The sequence below is a fragment of the Malus domestica genome, chromosome 07, assembly GCF_042453785.1.
Source record: "Malus domestica chromosome 07, GDT2T_hap1".
Lineage (NCBI taxonomy): Eukaryota > Viridiplantae > Streptophyta > Magnoliopsida > Rosales > Rosaceae > Malus > Malus domestica.
In genome coordinates this window covers 25382693-25396425 of record NC_091667.1, presented here as the reverse complement: position 1 = coordinate 25396425, position 13733 = coordinate 25382693, and the positions used below count along the sequence as shown (strand labels likewise).

The 13733-nt window shown below is 35.8% G+C and overlaps 1 long non-coding RNA gene across 1 annotated transcript; it reads right to left on the bottom strand.

The window, feature by feature from the left end:
* Positions 1–7809: 7809 nt before the first annotated feature.
* LOC114825794 (uncharacterized) lies at positions 7810–8557 on the bottom strand. Its single transcript, XR_003774587.2, has 2 exons — positions 8265–8557; positions 7810–8177 (listed from the first exon to the last, which is right to left on the bottom strand). It is a non-coding gene; the product is annotated as an uncharacterized lncRNA (long non-coding RNA).
* Between the last annotated feature and the right edge of the window lie 5176 nt (positions 8558–13733).

Sequence of the window (13733 nt, the reverse complement as noted above, 5' to 3'; positions counted from 1 at the left end):
AGAAGAATGAAATAGTGTGATACAAAGCACGCCTTGTAGTGCAAGGCTTCTCTCAGTGCTCTGGGATTGATTACAAGGAGATGTATTCCCCCGTAATGGCAGTCATAATGTTCCGCTACCTTATCAGTTTGGTAGTTTCTGAAAAACTGAATATGCAGCTTATGGACGTTGTAACCACGTATCTCTATGAGGATCTAGATATGGAAATCTACATGAAATTTCTAGAAGAACTTCCATTGACTGGTTCAAATAGTTCTAGACCATGGAACACTATCTTTATTAGATTGAGGAGATCATTTTACGAATTGAAATAATCCGGACGAATGTGGTATAACCGTCTGAGTGAATATTTGACAAGTCAGGGTTATGTGAACAACGAATTATGCCCATGCGTGTTCATAAAGAAGTCACATTCCAGATTTGTGATCGTTGCAATTTATATCGACAACATGAACCTCATCGGAACTTCCGCAGAGCTTAAGGAAATTACCATTTACTTGAAATCGAAATTTGAGATGAAAGATCTTGGGAAAACTTGATATTGTCTCGGCCTGGAGATTGAGCACTCCTCGGATAGAATTCTAATACATCAATTGAACTACACCCAAAAGGTGTTGCGATGTTTTAATGAGGATAAAGCGAAGCCTTCGAGTACTTCTATGGTTGTTTAAATTGTACTTGCTAAACGAGATCCTTTCCGTCCAAATGAGGATGAGGAAGAGCTTTAGAGCCTGAAATTCCATACCTAATTACAATTGGGGCTTTATTGTACTTGGCTCAATGCACTAGACTCGATATCTCATTCGTTGTTAATCTTTTGGCTAGATACAGCAATGCGCCCACATGTAGACACTGGAATGGTGTTAAAGACATTTTTCACGACCTCAAGGGTAGGACAGAAAACCGCCAACCCTTTTGGTTCTCGGGTTGATTCATGCCTTGTTGGTTACGCAGATGCTGGATATCTGTCTGACCCACATAGGGCACATTCTCAAACGCGCTATATCTTTAACGTTGGAGACACCGCTATATCTTAGAGGTCTACCAAGCAAACGCTAGTTGCGACTTCTTTAAACCATGCTGAGATTATCACCTTGCATGAAGCATCGCATGAGTGCTTTTGGTTGAGAGTAGTCATGGAACATATTCGAAGCACTAATAGTTTTACTACCAACATTGACCTTCTTACGACAATCTTTGAAGACAATGCTAAATGTATTGAGCAGTTAAAGAAGGGATACATCAAGGGAGACAACACTAAGCACAGTGCACTGAAGTTTTTTTATTTTCACCAACAACAACAGTATCAGAACATTGAAGTCAAAAATCCGTTCCCAAGACAACCTGGCCGATCTCTTTACCAAGTCATTGCCCAAGTCTACTTTTCAGAAGCTCATCCAAGGAATCGGTATGCGTAAATTATCTGAGTTGAATTACTTATAGTTCTCTTATTTGGAAATTATGTCTAACTCAGGGGGAGTATCCTGAAGCATACTCACTTGATCTTAATGTACTCTTTTTCCCACGATTATGAGCATTTTTCCCACTGATTTTTTTCTACCTAACGAGGTTTTGATGAGACACCCATCTTGGGATGATCATACTCATTGAGTTCACTACTTTCGTCCTGTTTGATGTTTGTTTTTGACATTATGCATATTTCTCACTTTTCTTTTTAGGTTATGGGTTTTCACTTGCCTTAGGTTTTACCATAGGGAGGTTTTGTGAGTTTTACTACCAATGCATACTTTCTTTAAATTTGAGACTTGCATTCGCCCATTGTGCCGCCGACTTCATCAACTGTTCTACCTTATCTGTTGAAGATCTAATGCAATGTTTTGTTTGAGTATTTACACACTCAAGGGGAGTGTTGCAGTCATATTTAGATTATGAATGTGATTGTGTAAATCCTAGTGTAACTAGGGATATATTTGAATATTTCTTTTAGTAGTTAATATCCTATTAGAGTTGTAATCCTAAAAGGGTAAAGATTTAACCTATCATACTACTATAAATAAAGGCACAATGGGGTGATACAACACACACCTCATAATTAAATCTCTCTCTTCTCTCTCTATTGCCGTTGGTCTCCCCCCTCTCTATTCCCTTAGAATAGTTTAGTTAAATAGGCCTACAACATATGTAAAGTTTTACGAGCTCATAATCACTTAAATTTTAACTCATATTATAATTGACAAAAATATTAAGGAAATCTATCAATTTTAATATATTATATGTTATATAATTAATATTTTATATAATTTATGTTATATAATAAATAGCAATTATTTATACGATAAATTACTTAAATCCGCCTAGTTTGCCTAAGCTCTGCTTACGCTCTAGGCATTAGAGCACATCACGCCACCTGACTAGTGCATAATGTCTTTTAAAACCCTGCTCATTATACAATTGCATAATGGAACTATATATAAGAAACGGTGCTTAAATCCTCCTTCAAATATTCCGGTTAGCCCAAATCCTCTTTTGAATATTTTCGGGTAGACTAAATCCTCATTCGAATATTTCGGTTAGTACAAATCCTCATTCGAATATTTAGGAAAGTTCTCAATAAAGTGAAGTCACTTAGTTGAATGAAGTATTGTCCCATGGACTTAGGCCTCGAATAAATGTCTACATCTTTCTAGGACTTTTTACCCTTTTAAATTTCACCATTTTTCTCAATAATTCTTGACTTCGCCACTGATGGGAGGGCTATGGTGGCTGGTGAAAGGGAGAGGGTGAGGTTAATTGGGGAAAAAAGTGCTTCCTTTGTGTTCGTTGTTATGAGTTTTTTTATTTATTTTTGTTTTTATGTAAAAAAACATTCTTCCTCTATTTTATGGCGACAAATTGGATTAATGTATGTTAAATAAATTAAAATTTTACTAACGAGGATGATAAAAAAAATTATGTAGAACAAGAGCAGTTTAGTAATCAAACAAAATTCAATTCCGATTCACAAAGCAGAGGACCTTGTTTGCTTAAAGTTGCCCTTTGTTTTCTAGATGCAAACTAGTATTCACCTTCTGGTTTTTACAGTGCCCAACCCACTCAGCAAGCAAAAGTGAAGGGTAAGTTCTTGCAGAAATAGTAAAAAAAGTGAAGGGTATTGCTGTGCTTTGAAAAAAAAACTGCTTCTGTTGTGCTGTAAGAATAATTAGCTGTAAAATAAAGCAGTAAAGTGTTTGGTAACGATAATTGTAAAAGTGCTTTTAATAAAAAAAAAAGCAGTGTTATAGTGTTTGGTAAATATTTATGTAAAACAGCTGTGATTGTGTAAAATGAAAAAAAAAACGTATGGGTTTTTCTTCCTTTCTTTTTCTTTCTGCCAAAAAGTTCATGATTGTTTCCTTTTTCCTTTCTTCTTTGTTTCCCTTTCTTTCTAGCTTTTTCATTCTTCTTTCTTTCTATTTCGTTCTGCCAAAATGTTTCTGGCTTTTCTTCCATTTTTAATCAATGATCCCTCTTGAAATTTCAAAGTCCTCACCCACCTTCATCCCTTCGCATTTCTCTTTCAATTCCGGCGACCTGGAACCTTCGTCCTCACTCCAATTTCTATTTCCTACATTTCAATTTCCAGGGCATTACATGTTTTGGAAGGTGCGGTGGAGAAAGGGGTGGTGAATCTAGGTAGTACAACATCGGAGAGCGACTGGAGAAAGGGGGTGGAGTCCAGAACTGGGATGAAGGAGAAAGATAGGGTAAGGTTACCATTTTGAAAATTTCATTTAATGGCACTATTCACCCGTGTATTGTGATAAAAAACTGGTTTTCCAAAGCTGGATTTTGCTGCTTTGCCTTTTTAGCTTTTTTCACCCAAAACTATGAAAAAAAAAAACTGATTTTGAAAGTTTACCAAACACAAAAAAAATTGGGTGCTTTTTTTCATACATGCTTTTTTTTTAAAGTTAAGCAGTACCAAACTAGTACTTAAACCTAACAATACCCACGATTTCATGGCCTCTCCCAGCCCTTTTTTTTTCTGATGGAATTTTAGTTAAGAGGGGTGCAAAAGAAGCCTCCATACACAAACACAAGCTAAAGCAACAATTAAATATAAATACTACTTCCCCTTAATATTTAACTTATTGTTTTTCCAAATCCCATCATATTCTCTGAAAATATTCTCTGGCCCAGGACAACCTAGTTGACCTCTTCACCAAATCTTTACCGAAGACGATGTTTCAGAAGCTTGTTCAGGGAATCGGTATACGTAAACTTTCTGAGTTGTAATATTGTTAGTTCTCTTTGGAATTATGTCAAATTCAGGGGAAGTATCCCAAAGTATACTCGCTTGATTTTAATGTACTCTTTTTTTCTACGATTGGGAGAATTTTTCCCTTTGGGTTTTTGCTACCTGATGAGGTTTTGACGAGGCACCCATCTTGGATTGGTCATATTCTTGAAATACGTCTCGTAGACGTTTAATTTGACTTTACACTTTCTCACGCACCTTCCTTAGACTACGGGTTTTTGACCCACCTTGGGTTTTTGTGAGACCTAGTTCTATATGCAAGTTCCTTTGTCTGAGACTAGTATGTTGCCAAATCAGTGTCAACGAGTCGACTTCCTCAACTTTACTTGATGATGAATCTACTTGACTATTTACACACTCAAGGGGGAGTGTTATAGATATTATATCAAAGGTCTTGTGTAAATCTTAAACAGATTTGGTTACTAGTTATTCTTTCCCTACTAGGATTGTATTTACTTGGAGGACAGGTAATTCATCTCTTCTTTACTATTATAAATAAAGGCACTCTGTAGGGAAATAACACATCTCATACACACAGAAATCCCAACACTTTCTCCATTCTCTATCTTGTTGCGCCCCTCTCTCCCTTGTCAGATAAATTGGCCACAACACTTATGAGTAAAAAAAATCTATTTTGATTATGACTAAGTTGAAATGAAAACAACAAAATATATACAAATTTGTGTGTTATGAAATAGGTAGACGACGAAATTATGCTTTAGAGTTGATTTTTATACCAATTTATCTTTTAACAACGTCCCAGTACCATACAATAATTTCTTGTTAAAACGAGAGAATTTCCCTTAGAACTAAAAGTAGGTGTCTAGATACCTTAAGTATGATATGAAATATGCTATATTGCAACGTTGTATCTCATTTAATGCAATTGCAACCAATGGTGGAGCCACATAGAGACTAGGGTAGTCCAGTGCCCATCCTGGAATTTAAACTTATATTTGTCTACTGGTTTTAGCAATAATGAGTATGTGGTGTATTGGTAGATCAAATTTTGGAGGTATCATCAGGTCCTAGGATTGACACTTGCTAACAAAAAACTACCTTTTGGTTTTTTAAACCCCCACATGTTCTATTTACTATGACTCTACTCAATAATAATTTTTTCATACAAATTTTAAAGCTCCATCACTCTTGTTTGATTAAAATTTTCCATGACATTACTAAAAAAAATTTCTAATTTTTTTCATTAGCTTAAAGGTCCCTCCTAGCATTCCACCACTGTTGCAAAACCTACACAATTGAAAAACTTTGAGTGGCGAGGTCACCCAATTAATATGGGATTGGACTTTTGGATCATTGAGTGAATGAGACTTTGGAGTAAGATGATGAAGTAGAATTGAGAGTGTTGTGGAATATTTGGTATGTCAGATCAGATAAAGTGTCAAATAGAGAATGGTAAAGTGTAGAAATTAGCTCTACTTGCTTCTCTTCAAGGTAACCCCTTATGCTTAAACCTTAAAGGTCATCTAAACTCATTCAAATTTTTTACATTTCGTCTTCACTTTTTTTTTTTTTTTTAAATTGAAAACTGAAATCTTAATTGGTAACTACTTCCACATTTTGGAGGTATCATCACGTCCTGGGATTGACACTTGCTAACAGAAAACTACCTTTTGGTTTTTTAAACCCCCCACAAGTAAAAACCATATATAACTACCCTTCTGCCAATTCTATGATTTCTATTAAACCTTTTTTTTTGTTCATATAAAGCAAGGTATATATACATTTGAGAAGAAGATTCAATAATATTAAAAGAAAAATCACATAATAATAGTTTGAGCTAGTTATAACGTTATTATCAATGTTGTGTAAGATGTTCACACAAGTTCTATTTACTATGACTCTACTAAATAATAATTTTTTCATACAAATGTTAAAGCTCCATCACTCTTGTTTGATTAAAATTTTCCATGATATTACTAAAAGAAAATTCTAATTTTTTTCATTAGCTTAAAGGTCCCTCTTAGCATTCCGCCATTGTTGCAAACCTTACACAATTGAAAAACTTTGAGTGGCGAGGTCACCCAATTAATATGGGATTGGACTTTTGGATCATTGAGTGAATGAGACTTTGGAGTAAGATGATGAAGTAGAATTGAGAGTGATGTGGAAGATTTGGTATGTCAGATCAGATAAAGTGTCGAAATAGAGAATGGTAAAGTGTAGAAATTAGCTCTAATTGCTTCTCTTCAAGGTGCCTTATGCTTAAACCTTAAAGGTCATCTAAACTCATTCAAATTTCTTACATTTCTTCTTCACTTTTTTTTTTTAATTGAAAACTGAAATCTTAATCGGTAACTACTTCCACATTTTGGAGGTATCATCACGTCCTGGGATTGACACTTGCTAACAGAAAACTACCTTTTGGTTTTTTAAACCCCCCACAAGTAAAAACCATATATAACCACCCTTCTGCCAACCCTATGATTTCTATTAAAACCTTTTTTTTTAGTTCATATAAAACAAGGTATATATACATTTGAGAAGAAGATTCAATAATATTAAAAGAAAAATCACATAATAATAGTTTGAGCTAGTTATAACATTATTATCAATGTTGTGTAAGATGTTAACACAAGTTCTATTTACTATGACTATACTCAATACTAATTTTTTCATACAAATTTTAAAGCTCCATCACTCTTGTTTGATTAAAATTTTCCATGATATTACTAATTTTTTTTCTAATTTATTTCATTAGCTTAAGGGCCTCTCCTAGCATGGATTTTTGACTCTGCACACCACTGTTGCAAACCCTACACAATTGAAATACTCTGAGTGGCAAGGTCACCCAATTAAAATGGAATTGGACTTTTGGATCATTGAGTGAATGAGACTTTGGAGTAAGAGGATGAAGTAGAATTGATAGTGATGTGGAAGATTTGGTCCGTCAAATTAGATTAGTTTTGTATTGCTGTGTTTTGAAAAAAAAAACTGCTTCTGTTGTGATGTGAGAATAAGCTCATTTTTGCTACTTCATGTTTTCAACTTTTTTTCATACAAAACTGTGAAAATAAGTTGTTTTTAAGTGTTTACCAAACACCTTTTTGAGCTCAGCTTTTTTTTATACCCACTTTTTATAAAAGCACATCAGTACCAAACCAGTACAAAGTGTAGAAATAAAGGATGGTAAAGTGTAGAAATTAGCTCTAATTGCTTCTCTTCAAGGCAACCCCTTATGCTTAAACCTTAAAGGTCATCTAAACTCGTTCAAACTTCTTACATTTCGTCTTCACTTTTTTATTTTTTAAATTGAAAACTGAAATCTTAATTGGTAACTGCTTCCAGATTTCAAAAAGAATAATACCTAAAAATTATTTTCTTGAGTTTTCTAAATTTAGTCGTGAGTTTTCACTTTTTGGTTTTTTTTTTTTTTTTTTTGAAAGCAACACTTTTTGGTTTCAAATGAAAACTGAATGTAGTTACAAAACCATATTTCATTTTTCAAATTCAAAAAATGAAAACTGAAAATCAAAAACCAAAATATAAAAACTAAAAATTAAAAGCTGAAAATGAAATGGTTACAAAAAGACTCACTGGAGAATCAATCCCAAATTAATCGACACCCGCAAAATATGTACAAGATAAAATGATAAGAGAACTTACTAACAAGATAGGCGAATGTCAATGCTTCGTATCCAATACAACAGACTAATTTCTCCTGATCATACACGATGCATAACAAAACACATGTACAATACATTCATCTGCAGCTCCAATAGGTTATACAATGTTTTCCATGATCAGAATTCCATGATCAGAACACCATCTGCAGCTCCAAAATCAAACAACGGCCCTTCATGTCGAACTTTGATTGTTTCAACATACATACATATGATCGCACATATATATCTATATATATGGTGTTGATTAAGTTTGAACAACAATTAAATGCAGGTAGCTGCAATGATGAGATTACATAAGGGTTACAAGTACAGGGTGTGCAAAACCAAAACCCAAGGGAGAGAGACCGAGGGGATTTTCGTACCTGTAACCGCTGAATGTACCTCGCTCGAGCTCAATGGGGATTTCATGCCTGAAATTTTGAAAAAATGTGGGTGTCCAGAGAAAACCAAAGTGAGTGAGAACGAAGCAGACGAGGCTGGTGATGGGTGCCATAATTAAGTAAATTTGATTAATTTGTTGGTAATTTTTGCAGTTGAAGTATGAAGAAGATGTGGCAGTAGAGGGAGGTCCCTTTGGTGGTGGAGACTGAGGGTGAGGAAGAAGAAGCGACGGTGGTTGCTTGACTTTGAAGTATTGCACTTGTTTGCCGTGCCAGAAGAAGCAATCATAGAAGCTTGCACACATTTTCTTTACTTATATATTCCATGTTTCAGTTTCATATCCTTTCTTTTTATCTCTCTCATCACATCATAGGACTAATCTAGATATATAGACAGAAAAACGGGTATGAAATATGGTGCATGAGAGTTTTAATCGTAGGAGAGAGTATTCACTATTGCAGCTTGATAATCAAGTCACTCTCACAAAGCGTGAGACTGTGTGATTGTAAATTGTACCTGCATCGGGTCACAGGTACCAAAAGCAATGCTCATTCCTCTATGAGAGTGTGTGACCATTCAGCTAGTCAAATTACCTTACCCAAGTTTTTTTTATGTGATCGTGACAATGTCACGTAATGTTACTAATCACCTATTATATAACAGTACGTGACAGTGTTACGTTCACGTTGAAAATTTTCTATACATGCTGATGGTGTGAAGTAATATGCTTATAATACGTTTAGAAATAGTAAGAATAAGGATATACATTATGTTTATGTCACTCTTTTGGCCCTCTGAGGTAGAGGTATTGGAATCTTGCTAGTCTCAAGAGACCGGCAACTCAAACTCAATGTGGGTGAGGTAAGATGGAATTTTGCTTGGCTACGTAGCTAACCTCACTTGATCTGTTAAACTGTCTGCTAGCCATTAGGCCCATCTTCAACTTGTTAGGTTCCACCACAAAAAGCAAATTACAGCCCACTTCTGCTTTAGGCTTTTTGAGTAATGAAACCCACAAGGCCCACCCAACATTAAATAAAAAAGACCATCATCCATATTTTCGTGTTTTGGGCTTTTGGAGGCTGAAAATAAAAGTGTAAATGGTGTTTTAATCGTATAAATTCGAGTACTCATCCCATCTTATATTCATTGAAGTTTCAATATAATGTGTCAATGTTTGAAACTTTCATTAATTGTATACAAGTGGACGTGCTAAATTTACCCATCTTTCAATAAAAATGGCCGCATAAATTCTTTTACTTTTGGCTGTACCCATCTTTTAACAAAAAGAAGATGATGTACAGCACTCACACGTTAGTGAGTTTGTTTTTCACTCAAAATTAACAGTGAGGTCCACCTTTTGAGTCCTATTCCTGTATGAGATTTTTTTTTTTTTTAAGGTCTCCCTAAGCAACGATTAACCCAATTTTTGTACCTAAGTTAAAACACTAACGATAAAAAATTAGCAAATTTCCCCCACGTACAAAACCAAATAATGACGATGAATAACAGCAGAAGCAGCAAGAGAGAAGCATCAGAATCTCGCTGCAGAGTCCAACGACCACTCCATCACCTCCACGAGCCTTAGAATTGGTAGCGCTTTCCCGTTGATTTCGCATTGTGGGCTATTCGGCTGTCTGGCGGCTCCGGCTTCTTGGCCGTCGAGCAGCTTTTGATCGACTGAATTATGTGATTCCTTCTCGCTTTTCATCCTCTGGAGGTTCCATTCGAGCTTTCTGAGCTAGGCGAGCTTGAAGGAGTCTCTGATTGTCGCCGACGACCATAGATGCATGGCTCTCTCTCTTCCTGCACTGTTTGAACTTCAACAACGCAGGAAATGGAGGGAACTGTCCCTTTCAACAAGAAGAGGGACGCATAGTAATTGGCTCGCAAACCAAAGTTAGCATAAGACTAGTTCTTCCTTAAATGACGTTGTCAGGTTTTTTCTTTTCTATTTTGTTGACTTAGACGATACGTTATACAATAATGTTTTCCATGATCAGACCAAAAGGCAGAGGAGAGGGACGGTGGAAACCTAAATAACAAAAGGCAGTAAAAACTGACGAAAAACGGCGGACAAGCGGCGATGGACGCTGAGGAAGGGGCATGAAGCCCAAATCCGAGACAAGTTCAGAAGAAAAATTGAGACCAATTTCAAAGAAAGCTGAAACAAAACTTAGTAGAAAATTGAAATAATAGAAAAAGGGAACAAAGAAAGAGGGAAGGAGGATAAAAAAGAGGGGCTGCCACCGGCACCCAAGCCAAAGGCTATGGCCGGCCGGTACAATTTTTTTACCTCTATTTGTCTTTCAGCGAGAGAGATCTTTGAGAGAGAAAAGCTGAACTCTCCTCTCGTTGATGCAAAGAAAATGTCTTATGTTCGACTTATTGGATGACGATTTTAACGTCTAATTAAATTTATGAGAACAAGAATTTGAACTTGATGCAGAAGACTGTATTTAACCCATCTATACAACGAGAGCTTTTTCACTGTCCAGAACATTAAGGGAAACACATGTCCTAATACAATTGTATAATCGCATATGGTGTTCTACTCTCTATCCCCACACTAAAAATCTATCGTCTACAACATTCTTTCATTTTATGTGTTTATTTTTCCTTGGTTACATTACTAAGTTATAATTTTGGGTTATTTTATACACAACCCACAATGTTATGAATCCACCCCACCTCCAAAAAATTCCTCAAAAATTCCAACTTTGTCCCTCATATTTCTGAAGCCACCCCACCCCAAAACCAAAAAGAAACACTAAACATCTCCATTCCACGAGTTCACATCCCTAAACCCCATTAGCATCACATCACCAACCTCTCTCGTTCTCTCCCTACACCCTGAGTTCCAACATCCAAACTCACCAACCCCGTTTCCAAAGAAAATAAAAAAGAATGTAATAGTCCTTCACTTCAATTAAGCAATGAAAATACCCAAAGTCGCAAAGAATTGTAGAAACATGCAGCTACAAAATGAAATTACAAGTGCAAAAGCATAGATCAAATCAACCCGAGTTGTCTTGACAATTGATGCCAGATATCAATTATAGAGAATTCATATGAACAAGAAGATGAACTTTAGAGAATGTGGTGCCATGGTAAGTGGATGGCTGTGAGGTGGCTGGTTGCCGGCAAATAATTGGATGGTTGGATTTTCTTTTTCTCCCCTTAATTCAAATAGGGGTAAAAGAAGAAGTTCGCATGACAAATTTTAAGTGTGGGATGTCTTCATAAGATTGTGGAGTGTTAATAGAATTACCCTCTAATTTTTTATTAATTATTTGAACAACCATGACAATCATTTTCTTGTTATACTGGAGGAAATCAAACTATAGACTTGTTATGTAAAAAAAAAAAAAGAAAAAAAAAAAAAATATTAAAATACTAAGAGTTATGGCACACAATTTATGCGAAAATCCCAATTTTGGTTGAAAATTTGAAAATTCAAGAACAGTACTAGTAAGGCCCAAAACAGAGTTTCCAAAACCATAATGGATTTCGGCGGCTAGAACATTTATGGAATGTCCAACTTGAATGTTATGAAGCATGTGATGCTGGGAAAATGCCAAGAAAATATGAATTTTCAAAAAATTAACGGAATCAGTTAAAAACTTAGAGCTATAGTTTACAAAAAATTAACGGAATCGATTAAAAACTTAGAGCTATAGTTTACAATTTTCGTGAAAATGAAGTTATTGTTGTGGCCTATTTTTACCAAAGGGTGCGGCATAGAGAGAAAGAAAGAGTGGAGAATAGGCTTGAAGAATTGTGTACTAATTCCACAATCCTTGTGCCTTTATTTATAGTAATAAGGAGGAGAGAAACTTGTTTTCCAAGTAATACAAAGTATATTAGGAAAGATCTTCTAGATCTCAAATGATTCCTATTTTATCTCTACTTAGGATTTACACAATCACATATTGATAATAACATATGTCACAACACTCCCCATTGAGTATGCAAATACTCAAGTAGATGGCGCATCAGATCTTCAGGCAAATATAGAAGCAGTTGATGAAGTCGTCTCACCTAGTTGGCAGAAGTAGCAAATGCGAGTCTCAAAACGAACGGAAGAATGCATGGGTGGTAAAACTCACAAAACCTCGCTATGGAAAAACCCAAAGTGGGACAAAAAGCCCATATTCAAAGTAAAAAAGTGAGAAGTTGCATTAAGTCAAAACTATACATCTTCTGGACGCAAGTAGATGAGTTCACAAGGGTATAATCAACCCAGGATAGGTGTCTCGTTAAAACCTAGTTAGGTAGCAAAAACCTAGTGGGAAAAATGCTCCTAATTGTAGGGAAAAGAGTACATTAATATCAAGTGAGTATACTTCTAGATACTCTCCCTGAGTTTGACAAAACTTCCAAATAAAACTACAAGCCTCACAAATGAGAAAGTTACGCATACCAATTTCTTGGACAAGCTTCTGGAAAGGTAGACTTCGGCAGTGACGTTGTATAGGTCAGCAAGGTTGTCTAGGATCGGACTAATTGATTTCAATATTCTGATGCTCATGCTGATGTAAACATAATATGCTTAGTGTTGACTTGTTGGATGTATCATGATCTGGTCGATACATACGGCATTGTCTTCATGGATCGTTGTTGGGACTTAACGATGGATGAAAATCGCAGGGATTTTGAATATGCTCAACAAGAGTTCTCGACCATGTCTCTCACGTGATGAGACATAGTGAGTCTGGGAATGATTCAAAAGTTTTTCAACAAAAAAAGGTCTATCTAGTTGACTTCCAAGATATTGCAGTGTTCCTTAATGGTAAAGACTTAACCATTCGGGAACGTACCATGTGTGATCAGAAAAATGGTCTGATTCAGCGAATCCCACAAGGTAGGCATCATTCCGAAGATCAAGGGGGTATGATCTATTCTGAGATGCATAGGGATAGAAAAGCCCATCTCCGTAGTAACGAAAAAACGTCTTTAACACCAAGTTTAATGGGGGCGTGTTACGCATAGTGCTACTTTATGTCAAAAGATTATCAACACATAAGATGTCTGATCTAGTGCATTTGAGCTAAGTACAACAAACGTCAATGGCAATTAGATATGGCTGCCTCACGTTCCAATATGGAACCTTATGCTCTATACCATCCATAAAGATCTCATTTGCATCTAGCATACAGACGATCAGGGTATACTTAGACGTAATACCTTTTGGGTCTAGTTCCAGTGGTGGACCAGAATACCATAAGAACTAGCTCGAAACTTTAGGTCAAGTTAATGTCGGGTTTTCTCAAAATCATTCATCTTAAAGTCCGATTTAGGTGCAAGTCAATTTTCTTAACTCTAGCAATTTCAGATTTTGTACACTCAGGGGCATATATCCCTAATTGATTAAATATTCACTTAGACGGGTATACCACATCCGCTCGAATAGTTCTACATCCGTAAACTAAATGCCTCTTGAGAACTGA